The sequence below is a fragment of the Homarus americanus genome, unplaced genomic scaffold (genome assembly GCF_018991925.1).
Source record: "Homarus americanus isolate GMGI-L3 unplaced genomic scaffold, GMGI_Hamer_2.0 scaffold55141, whole genome shotgun sequence".
NCBI lineage: Eukaryota > Metazoa > Arthropoda > Malacostraca > Decapoda > Nephropidae > Homarus > Homarus americanus.
Window position 1 is genome coordinate 1 of NW_024714190.1, and position 12536 is coordinate 12536.

General features: G+C 40.7%; 1 long non-coding RNA gene across 1 annotated transcript; it reads left to right on the forward strand.

Annotated features, from left to right (window-relative positions):
• The first annotated feature begins 1759 nt into the window (after positions 1-1759).
• On the forward strand, positions 1760-5565 carry LOC121878480. Its single transcript, XR_006091166.1, has 3 exons — positions 1760-1910; positions 2716-2887; positions 4315-5565. It is a non-coding gene; the product is annotated as an uncharacterized LOC121878480 (long non-coding RNA).
• The last annotated feature ends 6971 nt before the right edge of the window (positions 5566-12536 follow it).

Consider the following 12536-nt stretch of genomic DNA (forward strand, 5'->3'; position numbering starts at 1 on the left):
GTGTCTTCAAATTCTGTGGTGAAAAAGATGTTAAAGTCAGGTTCTGACTCAAATTTTATCAGGCATATGAGTTTTAATTTTTTTTATTTATGTCCGAGTGAGGAATAAACCTTCTTGGACAGCTAAGTTAGTGGATTGGTTAAAAGGTTTAGATCTTTATCATTTTATGTCGCCATTTGAAACCAGATTCAGAAATCCTTATCATAAGGGTGCCATGTACATAATGTGGCCATGGTTTATTGCTAAGCATGCATGTAGATGTTTGTAGTTTTGTGTACAGTATTTCTATTTTGGCTTATAGAGAATGCCGAGGTCAAGATGTAGATTTTGTTAAAATTTCATTCAAGGGTACTTCTTTATAAGCTGGTTAAGGATATTGGTAAATTTTTTTTAAATTTGAGCAGTTAGTGTTAACCTGTACGTGGTTGGATTATGGAATGTCACGGTAAATGCCACCTCCTTTCCATCTTCTTATGATCTGTCACACTTCAAAAAGCTAGTTTTCTGGCATCTTCATAGTGTAGATTAACAAACTCCTTTTTTCCTCTATTTCTTTTTTATTTCCCGGTTGTGGGTCAATGACCTGTACCCAGGTGGGCTTTTCCCCATAAAAAGAAAAAAGAAAACAAATTGTTTGATACTGGTTTGCAAGGGGATCCAGATTAAGTGACTATGGGTTGGAGGGAGTTTACTGTATGTTTATTCCACTCTTTTGAATAATATTGAGAGAGTTTAGGCTGTCTGACACAGCTGGTTGCATTGTCTCCATTATCAGTGTTTGTTTATTTAGGTTTACTGTTTGTTTCTGGGTTGGTGAGAGGCAACTTAATCTGTGTAGTATGGCTATGCAAATATGCTGAAATAATAATACAAAAGAATTACAAAAGATAATACAGTACTGTATGAAAGAAATAACAAAATATTTGAAAAAAAACATCATGTAAACTGAATACAGTCAACCCTCGCTTTACGCGGTCCCACATTCCGCGTTTCCACGTTTACGCGGTACCCTGCCGAAACCAGGATGCTCACATTCCGAGGTGCGTGTACCCCTTTACGCGGAGAGCGGCTGGCGAGCCGCGCCATTTTTGGATCCAAACCTCCCGCCCTCTCCCGCCATCCGCCATGTTGTGTAAGCGGCGCGAGCAGGGTGTGCACAAGGTCGCCCAGTCATCAAAACATTACCGAGTTCTTCACCCGCCACCCACCACAGTCGGCCCAAGTCAGTGAGTGATAATTATAGTGAGGATATGGACTTTGAGGGGTTTGACAAAGAGGCCCTGCAAGCCTCTGTGGTGGATAGTGATACAATTGATACAAGTGATACAGGTGAGGGCCAATAATCTGCCCTCTGCCTCGGAACCAACCCCCCATCCCCGTGTGCCCAGCCATCTTTTCTACTAATGTAAGTGTTAAAAAACCTAATATTATTGATATTTCTCTTAAATATTAATTGTGTGTGCATACCATCATAAAGTTAAGATAAAATTTTTACTACAACATAGTTGTGTGTTGTCAAAAAGTGGAGTTTGGGGGTCGGCCCGGTCTCTATTTCAATTAATCCCATATGTTATGTTGTTCACTTTACGCGTTTCTCACTTTCCGTGGTACCCTGTGGGTTGAATTAACTGCTTAAAGTGAGGGTTGACTGTACCTGTACTGTACTGTACAATCTAAAACTATATAAGTAAAAAATTACCAAATGCATGATACGTACTTGTAAAATAAAATTCCTAATGTTAATAATAACAAATCATGGTATTTTATGTTTATTGTTTGCAGGTAAAAGGCTAAAATCTTTGTATAGTGAGGAAGCGCAGCACCTGAAGGACCTCATGACCCGAACACTCACCCTGGGAGAGAGCAACTCAGCCCTTGTACTTGCTGCAAGGGGCATGGGCAAATCATCTGTGAGTCCTTAGAACTTAGTTAAAAAGTTTACACACACTCTATAAAAAATTAATACAGTGAACCCTCACTTTATGCGGTCAATTGAACCCACGGCGGCCCACGTAAAGTGAGAAACGCTTAAAGTGAACAACATAACATATGGGATTAGTAATTGAAATAGAGACCTGGCCGACCCCCAAACTCCACTTTTTCAGACACAATACCTACGTTGTAGTAAAAATAACTTCTTAATTTTATGATGGTATGCACACACAATTAATAATTAAGGGCACACAGGGATGGGGGGTTGGTTCCGAGGCAGAGGACAGATTATTGGCCCTCACCTGTATCAATTGTATCACTATCCACCACAGAGGCTTGCAGGGCCTTTCTTTCTCAAAGTCATATCACCAATCCTCACTATCATTATCTATCACTTGGAATGTTTTGATGACTGGGCGACCTTGTGCGCACCCTGCTCGCTCCGCTTTCCGCGTAAAAGGGTACACACACCGCGGAAAGTGAGCATTCCGTGTTCGGCAGGGTACCGCGTAAACGTGGAAACGCGTAAAGTGGGACCGCGTAAAGCGAGGGTTGACTGTATATGTTAAGTGTAAAATAGTCCAGTTAGCCTCAGGGTAAATGAATTTAATTTCTTGGTGGACTTACCCTATTCCTTACCAATTTAGTTAGGAAGTGTGATAGATAAAGGAAGTTTTAGTAAAAGGATTTATTCTTTGGGTATGTGATTGATGTAGCACCATTATACCATGTGAATACAGTACAGGGTATTAAGTACGATTAATTTAATTACCATTATTACAGCTGGTAAATACTGTAATAGAGAAGCTGGAGGCTTCAGGCACACTGGGTGAGGGAGTGGTTGTCAGACTGTCGGGACTCCTGCAGACAGATGACAGGCTGGCCCTCAAAGAGATAACCTGCCAGCTGAAACTGGAGAATGCAACTGCTAATAAAGTGTTTGGTTCTTTTGCTGGTTAGTAATGTTATATTATTTAATATATGTGCACTGGTCTGTAGTTAGTGATTTTGTAACTTGCTGACCTTCCTTGGACTCAGCTATTTTTGTGTCCTTGTTCAACACTGAAGTTAATTAGGTTGTTTGATGATCAATATTTCATTTGTTTGCCATAAAGTTGAGGGAATATTGAAAATGCAAGTCCCAATTTTGAAGTATAAGAAGAACAGATTAAAAATAATTATCCTGCTACCAGTCAGGGCATCGTTTTTGGTTGTATGTTTAAAATAACTTGAGAATGGGTTTGTAGATTTTCATAAAATTTGGTAAATTTGGTGGACATGTAACAAGATCCTTATGATAAACTTTGGGTGGAAATGGCATCAAGGTTGACCATTTGTTGCCATGTACATTGTTAACATGTAGGGTTTTCAGGGATTAAAAAAATGATGACATAAGATAGTTTCTTGTGATGACTGCATTAATTTATGGTAACAGCATCACTAGTATTTACCAATTACACTTTTCAAATTATATGATCTCCCACCAATCACATTTCAGGGCACAATTATTCTGCCAAGTTTTAAAATAGATTTGCTAGGCCTCGCCATTTCCTCTAATATGTAATGGAAGCCACACATCCACAACATGGCTAAAGCTGCCTCCCAAAAGTTGGGAATGCTGTACAGATGCCGTAGTTACTTAACTCCTAAGCAGTTGCTTCAAGTTTATAAGGGATTTATTCATCTTAACTTGGAGTACTGCTCTCATATCTGGGGTGGCTCTTCTTCTGTCCAACTGTTAGATAGAGTGGAATCAAAGGCATTTCATCTTATTGACTCTCCTCCTTCAGTTGATAATCCTTCTTCCCTTTCTCTTGGCCACAATGTTGCTTCACTCTCTTTCTTTTACAGGTACTTTAACGGGCATTGTTCGGTAGATTTGGCATCCTGTGTATTGCTGGCAAGGCCGTGGGCTCGTAACACTCGTCTTGCTCGCAGTGCCCACTGTTTCTCTGTGGCTGTCGGTCACACTATAATAACCCATTATAGTATTCCTTCTTTCCTCACACAGCCAAACTGTGGAACGCTCTGCCTTCTTCTGTTTCAATACTCATACAATGTCTCACTTTAAAAAGCTGGTTTTCCGGCATCTTCGTGGTGTAGATTAATATAATCTTTTTCTTTTATATTTCTAATTTCTTTTTACTCTTATTTTTTCGCCCCCAAGGCATTGTGGGTCGATGACCTGCGCCTGGGTGGACTATTCCCCATAAAAAAAAATCAATATTTACCCTGATATGGTAACAGTTTGTGGAATAGATTCACAGCTGCTTGGATGGTCTTTGATTTACAATTGTGGTTAGTTGAAGTGACACCAAGAACTTGTTAATTCTTGGACTGCCATTACAACAAATAATTCCTGGTAATGGATTCTCTCCCCAGAAAATTTAGCCTTTCTTTTGGAATCTCTCCGCTGTGGAAGTAAAGAAACATCCAAACCTGTCATATTTATCTTGGATGAATTTGATCTGTTCTGCCATCATCGCAACCAAACACTTCTGTACAACCTCTTTGATGTTGCCCAGTCTGCACAGGTAGGTAAAACATTTCTAAACAAAAGAAACATACCCACTGTAAGACTTATCCATATTTTGTATTTTTTTTTTTTGTTCAGTGTTAACTAAAGAGAAGCACCATAGCAGGACATATCTGTTGCAGCATTTAGAGATACTAAATGATGGAAGGGTATAAATTTATCCTTGCTTCTGGCAAACCTATTTCATAATATAACAATCTTTATTCACTCACATGATGCATAACTATTGTAGCTGTGTGGCATTGTAAGGGATCATCCAGTTTCAATATAATTTGCAGTCTTTACTAAATTTCCTCTATTAATTACATATGAAGTATTTTTGCTGTGTTCCTATAGAGGGGAGTGGAAGTTACCTATTCATTTTGGGGTCACTGGATTAAATGTCAAGTTATTAAAATTTTACAGTTTTTTCCTTATTTACCAGAGGCATTCTAATAATGTTTTATTTTGTGAGAATTAATTACAAAAATTAAATAAGCCATGCTCCAATATACAGTACATACAGTAGATATATAATCACTGCTCTGTGCATACTTGCTCAAATATGCTTGCAAGTTCTTAAAGCACTGTAAAGTACATCTTTTAGAAAATCAAGGGTCAGAAATATTGAAATTATGATTATCATTTAATAGGGATAAGTGGGACATTTGTCTCTCTTGCCCATTAGTGCCGTGTTCCTCTTTTTATGCTTTGTATGCATCTGTGTTCAAAGAGGTATTACTGTCAGATTTTATCCATTTTTAATTAATATTACTCTATATCATTATGTGAATATATATGAAACTAGATCCTCCAAAATGTATTTGTTATGTGTTGTATACAATGAACGACAAAACTATCTCCCCATTTTTGGGTAAATATACCGCGAAAAACTCGAGCCTTCTAACATGCTCTCTGGGAAACTTTTGAATAGTTAGTGGGTCTGGAGAGGGTGATCCTGAGTTTACAGGTGCATAATTTAACTCAGGTAGGGTAAATACTGTACCTTTGTATTAAGATAGGTAATAAATTGATGGAGAAGGTTTGGCTATAAGGGAGGTTGGAGGCCATAGGAAAAAATCTCTAGTACAGTGGTCCCTCGGTTAACGAGCGCCTCGGTTAACGAGATTTCGGTTAACAAGTTACCTTCCATAAGATTCTTAACTTCGGTTAACGAGCAATCCCTCGATTAACGAGTTTCTTAAGAGCCGACCTCCACATGTTTTCGCTTGCATTTGGCGGTCCCCCAGCTGTAGTATTAGTCCGCCAATACAGTAATCGGTTCTAGGCCTTAAATTCCTTACCCTTTTAGTAAATTTCAAGAAGTTTATACTATTCAATAATTTTAAAAGTTTAGTATTAAATTTTTTAGTCATTTTAACAATTATTGAACATAATTGAAGGTAGGGTCACTAGTTTGTGGCACGCCATCCAGCCTGCCAACACAGCATACAGGCGTCAGTCTTTTGTGTCTTTTCAGTGGAGGTAACATCTTGCTTGAGACTCTCTTCAACTAAATGCTTTTTTTCTGTGTTTGCGAGCAAATTATTGGTCATTTTGAAATTTATTTTACATATTGACAATATATAATGCAGTGCACTGTTGATTTAAAGAAAATAATCTTAAATTACACCAAGAGAACTTAAAATTTTATGGGTGAAATGGCGCCATGGGGTGACTTCTCTTCTACCCCAATGCTTTCTCTTCTCCCTTCTCCTCCACCCCCATTCTAATTCCCATCATCATCATTATCATCCAGGAGCCTTCTACATACACACCTCAAAGTAAGTGTACTTTTCTACCTTTTTTGTTGAATTTAGGCAATTTTCGGTGAGCTGGAACCAATTACCCAAAAACCCATTGAAACAAGGGTTTCGGTTAACGAGTTTTTCGGTTAATGAGCAACCTTCTAGAATGGATTGTGCTCGTTAACCGAGGGACCACTGTAAAACCCCAATAATTCAAAATAATTGGGGCTCTAGCCCTTACAAATAATGAGATTTTACGAAATATGAGGCGAGACCGTCTCCCAAGGGAAAAAATAAAACACTGGGCAATGATGGAAAAACAAGTGGAAAAAGCTTGCGTGGTAGACCGTAGATGTGCACTCCACAACTGACCGACATGCGTGATACATATAGTACTTGTTTACACTGAGGCGGGCAGCTGCATCCCATGGCAACATGTGCATCATATATACAATACAGTATGCAAGTAAATCACTGTAGGTGCGTGTGATCTAGGTATATGCTGATAACCACAAGGAAAGAAGAAAACACGAAGTTCCCAAGCGCTTTCGTGTAATTCACATCTTCAGGGGTGAGTACAGACTAAAGAGAAATACAAACCAAGGTGTATATATACAGAGGAGGGTGAGACCAGGTCCACAATGGTCAGGTATTAGGTAATGACCCTACTAATCTTTAAATAGCACACAACGGTTGGTGGTCAGGTCAGATGGTCAGGTGACCCGACCTTCTCACCTGGTTACAAATCTTCTTAATTACAAAATTGTTCAGCTTGTACATGCCGTTACTCAAATTCATGTTGAATGCTTCGGTATGTTTAATGAGACTAGATTCTATGATGTTCCTACTATCAGTTGAATTACAAGGTAATACTGAGGAGGCATTATCCCAGTCAATGCAATGCTTGTTATCTCTCAAATGAACAACCAGAGCATTGGATTCCTGGCCTGTCCTAACACTATATTTATGTTGTTTAAGTCTAGTTACAAGATCTTTACCTGTCTGGCCTAAGTAAAACATATTACATTCCTTGCAAGGAACTTTATAAATGCAACCAATTGTGTTGTTGGGGGAGTTCTTGGGAACTTCGTGTTTTCTTCTTTCCTTGTAGTTATCAGCATATACAATACAGTATACGTAAATATCCTACAATCCGAAATTTTACCAAATACTGTATAGGGTATTACAAAAATTATATATACAGTATATATATACAGGTATTTATATATATATATATATATATATATATATATATATATATATATATATATATATATATATATATATATATATATATATATATATATATATATATATATATATATATATATATATATATATATATATATATATATATATATATATATATATATATATATATATATATATATATATATATATATATATATATATATATATATATATATACACAGGTTGTACCTCTCTAGTCCGGCAACCTCGGGACCTGACCGGTGCCGAACCATGGAAATTGCCGGACCATGGAAATTCACCCTTTTTCCTGGATAGATAGTGACTTGTGCTTATGCCTGGAAGCACTAGCACCACTTTCTCTTCGTCATGGCCTCTTTGAAGACATATTGAAGGGTTAAATGTCGTATAGTAGCTTCTCAAATTTCGCGAGTTTTTAATTCTTAACGTATTTTATTGGAACACAAAAAAATAAATAAATAAAAATTTTGACGGCGGAAACTTGAATTTCGACGGGTTTGAACGGCCCGCCAACGTGCAGACGACGTGCATAATCGTGTAAACAGCGTCATTTCTCTTATGTACAAAAGATTCATTATTGTTTATTACTGAATGTCTTTTTTATTGAATTAATGTTTATGTGTGCAAAATGAGCAATACAATTCATTAATAATACGTAGAATATTAAAACACACGAGGAAATGACACAGCATTGTTTTCGTTGATTACAAAACCAGTGACTGACTGGTTCTACATATAAAACTGAAGAAAATAAGACCTTGGTTGTAGCTGTAGTAAAATTAATATGGTTGTTTTAAGTAATGTTATTTAATGTTAATAAATGGAACAATAGAAGTAGCTAACGATAATGGTAAAGAAAAAGAGAGATCGCATATGTAAGTGCGCATGCGCACACGTGAAAACATATCGTCATTACTTTACATAAGAATATGAAAGCAACACTTATTTACTGTTCATATATATTTTAATTAATGTTTCTGAATTTGTTTTTATTGAATTAATGTACGTGTGTGCAAAATTAACAATACAACTTATTAATAATACGTGGAATATTAGAGGAGATGAGACGGCTGCCGGCATTGTTTATGTTAAAGCTTACGAAACCAGTGACTGATTGGTTCTACATATACTTTTACTTTTATCCTCTTCGCCACTGATCGGCTTGTTAGCCGCTTGGGCGATCGGTCACGACTCTTTTCCTTTATATTCTTCACCAAAAGGTCGGCTCGCTAGCCGCCCGGGCGATCGGTCACGTCTCTGTCACGCACTGTTGGCAAATACTGGGCATGCACCGGCTCCTGAATGTACCTGAACCCGCTCCAGTGTTGGTCAAGTCTTCTCTTGAAAGAGCTCACACTCGGTGCCGTCACAACACTCTCTGGTAGATTGTTCCAAGAGTTTACAACCCTCACTCCGAAAAAGTTTGCCCTCACGGTTTTCCGGACTTGCGGCTTCTTCAATCTTGAGCTGTGACCCCTTGTGGGGCGAGCGTCCGCCAGCTCCAAGTAAGGACACTCAACTGAGTAGTGCCCCCTGAGATGCTTATAAACCTCAACTAGGTCCCCCCTTGCCCGTCTGTAGTATAAGCTAGGCAAGTTCAGGCGCTCCAATCTCTCAGGGTAGCTGAGATGCCGAAGTGCAGGCACCAGCTTGGTGGCCCTCCTTTGAACATTTTCAACCAACTGACAGTCCCTAGCATATCTCGGGGACCAGATGGGGTGACAGTACTCCAGATGGGGAAGCACTTCACTCCTGAAGATCGTCACGAGGGACGGACCGTCTAGATATCTGAACGACCTTCTTATAAGACCCAATAATTTATTTGCCTGATTTACCTTCTTCTCACAATGGCCCGAGAACTTCAGCTCATTGTCAACATACACACCTAGGTCCTTCTCACACACAGTCTCAACTAGTACATTTTCTTCATCCCGTTGGGACATATGGTACGCCTCCTTACCGTTGGTACGCCCCAGGTGCATCCTCTTACACTTCGTGACATTGAATCTCAGCAGCCATTCCTTCGACCATTCCTGGAGCCCACAGAGGTCCTTCTGCAGCTCTTCACAGTCCGCTTGGTTCTTAATTTCCCGAAATAACTTGGCGTCATCGGCAAACATTTGTATGGAGGAGTGTACAACGTCAGGCATATCATTTATGAAACAAACAAACAACAGCGGGCCCAATACACTACCCTGCGGTACCCCACTTGTTACAGGTACAGATGACGATTTCGTGCCATTAATCACCACACATTGCTTGCGGTCATGTAGAAAGTCTTCTATCCACGCTAGGACATTTCCCCGAATTCCGTACCCTTCCAGTTTGATTTTCAGCCTTTCGTGGGGTACACTGTCGAAAGCCTTGGCAAAATCTAGGTAAATATTGTCGATATTACCACCCCGTTCTAGAATATGGGTCCAAATATCAAATACCTTGAGCAATTGTGTCAAGCAAGAGCGCCCCGGCATAAAACCGTGTTGGCAATCTTTTACAAGGTTGTTTCGTAGTAGATGTTCCATCGCTGCATCTCTGATAATACTCTCAAGTACTTTACATATTATGCTGGTCAGGCTCACCGGTCTACAGTTGTTCGTGGAGTGACTATCGCCCTTCTTGAAGATAGGACTCACATAAGCCACTTTCCATTCACTGGGGACCATTTGTTCATCCAGGCATTTACAAAACAGAATCTTCAGGGGCTCTGCAAGCTCGTTGCACAGCTCCCTTAGCACTCTAGGATGCACCATGTCAGGTCCAGGACTCTTATGGACCTTTAGCCTGGACAGTTTATTTCTAATACCCTCTTCTGTGAACACAATGTGGGTCAGTGCTGTGTCGAACCGTCTGTCCTCAAACGCAGGAAGGTTAGTTGCATCCTCTCTTGTGAACACTGAGGAAAAGAAGCTGTTCAATGCCTCAGCTTTATCCTGGTCAGAATCTGCGTAACTACCATCTTCAAGCCTCAGGTCTAATACTCCTACTCGCGTTTTCAATTTCGACTTTGCATAGCAGTAAAACGCCTTTGGGTTTGACTTGACCTCGCGTGCAACCAGCCTTTGGAACTCCTTTTCAGCCCTCCTACACTCTATCTTTGCTTGGTTTCTGGCTCTTGCATACATCCTCCTGTCTTGCTCATCGTTTGACCCAACCCGTCTTGAATTTCTGGGTTTTCTTCTTAATTTTGTCGACCGCCGCATGGTTCATGTGTAGGGATCCCCTCGTATTCCTAGAAGCACTGGGTTTGGTCTTGGGTATATATTTATCGATCAAATGGGTCATTTTACTAGTTATGATATTCAGCGTAGTGTCTGCGTTCTTGTACCTTAATAAATCAGGCCAGTTGATACCCCTCATCTCTTCCCTCATCCCATTGTAATTTCCCTTGTAATATTTGCACCTTGGCCTGGCCTTATCTTGAACTAGGTAACAGTTAAATCTGAATGACAACACTGTATGGTGACTGGTGCCAACTGGGGCAAGGTGTTCCAGTTTGGCCACCATACCCTCCTCGTTTGTTATGATGAGGTCAAGTGGCTTGGGTGTTTGTTCCCCTCTGTAATGTGTCGGGTCTCTCACATGTTGGAACAGAAAATTATCTCTCAGAGTTTCTACAAAAAGAGTAGCAGGATTATTCAAGTCATTCGGGGTTGACTCGTTTCTCCAGTCGATGTCGCCATAGTTAAAGTCCCCCATGATAAGGAGGTGGCTGGGGTTGAGCATCGCCGCATTGTTTATTAAGGTTCTTAAGTTCCTTTGATTTAGTGGGCCACAGTTTGGGGATCTGTAGATACACCCGACGATAAGTAAGTCCCCTCCCTTTAATTTAATTTTACACCACTTGGACTCTTCAAAAACATCCTCTCCCTGTACCCTCGCCTGGCTGGCTCTAAGGTCTTGCCTAGCGTAGATAACCACACCCCTCCTGCAGGATTCTTGAGTTAGGTTCGTAAATGAGTCATATCCAGCAATACTGAACTCACATTCCTCTGGGTCGATTCTCCTGTTCTTGTACAACAGTTCTACAACTCCTACAATATCTGGTTGGTGTACTCTTAGTAGTGTTTCAAACTCCTCCCTCTTATCAAGGAACGTGTCGGTATTAGTGTACATGACATTCAAGCCAGAATTTGTTCTCGGTAACGTCTCTGCTCTTAGTAATAAACCCGCTCCACCCACATTCTCAGAAGCTGCAGCATTTGCTAAGTACACTGTATTTTGCAGGGTGTGGTTAAAAATTTCATTGTTTACACGGCGCTCGTTCCCTCCTGTCCGGTAGGCTGAGCTGGTGCCGCCTCCCGGGTGGGGGGTTGAGTGGGTGGAGGGTGCACTGCTGCCCCCTGGCCCTGTGTCGGCACACTTGTTTCCACTACCCTCCCCCTGAGTATAACCCATGTGCACCTGTCCCCGTTCCTTCTCGACTCCTCCCTCTTCTGCTTCAAGTCCAGCAGGAGCTTCTTGTGCTGTTCCCTCTGCATTACCGTGCGGTCTGGGTGAATAAATACATCTCGAAATGCCTCGCTCCTTGCTAAGTTTTTTGCCTGCCGGATAACTTGCCATTTTTCCTCCTCACTCCCTAGTGTGATCCTGAGGGGGCGAGGCTTAACCCCCTGCTTTTGTCCCAGTCTCCTCACATCCTGAGGGGTTGCTGGAATCTTCAGAACCTCTGTGCAAATATTTTGAAACAGCACCTTGTCGTGTGTTTCCTTACTCACAGTTCCCTCTGCCTGGCTCTCTGACTCCAAAAACTATTACATTGTTCCTGCGCTGGAGCCGTTCCTGGTGTTCCTCCTCTCCCCTAACAGTAGGTCCGTTAATTTTCATTTCTTCGACACACTTTTTCAGAGTCCCAATCTGCTGTAGAACCTGTACTGATTCTGCATTACTCTCCGCCCCCCCCACCCGTGGCCCTCCTAATACGTCCGCATAGCTCCTCTTAGCAACCACCTCCATTCTATTAGCTACTTCCTCAGTCTTAGCAAGGATCTCTTTCTCAACTTGCTCCAGTTTGTCAACCAGCAGGGCTCCTGCTTCATCTATTTTCGTCCCTAGAGAACTCGTTCCCTTATGGATTGCAATCGCTTCATTCACCTTGACTATGCAGCCAGGGC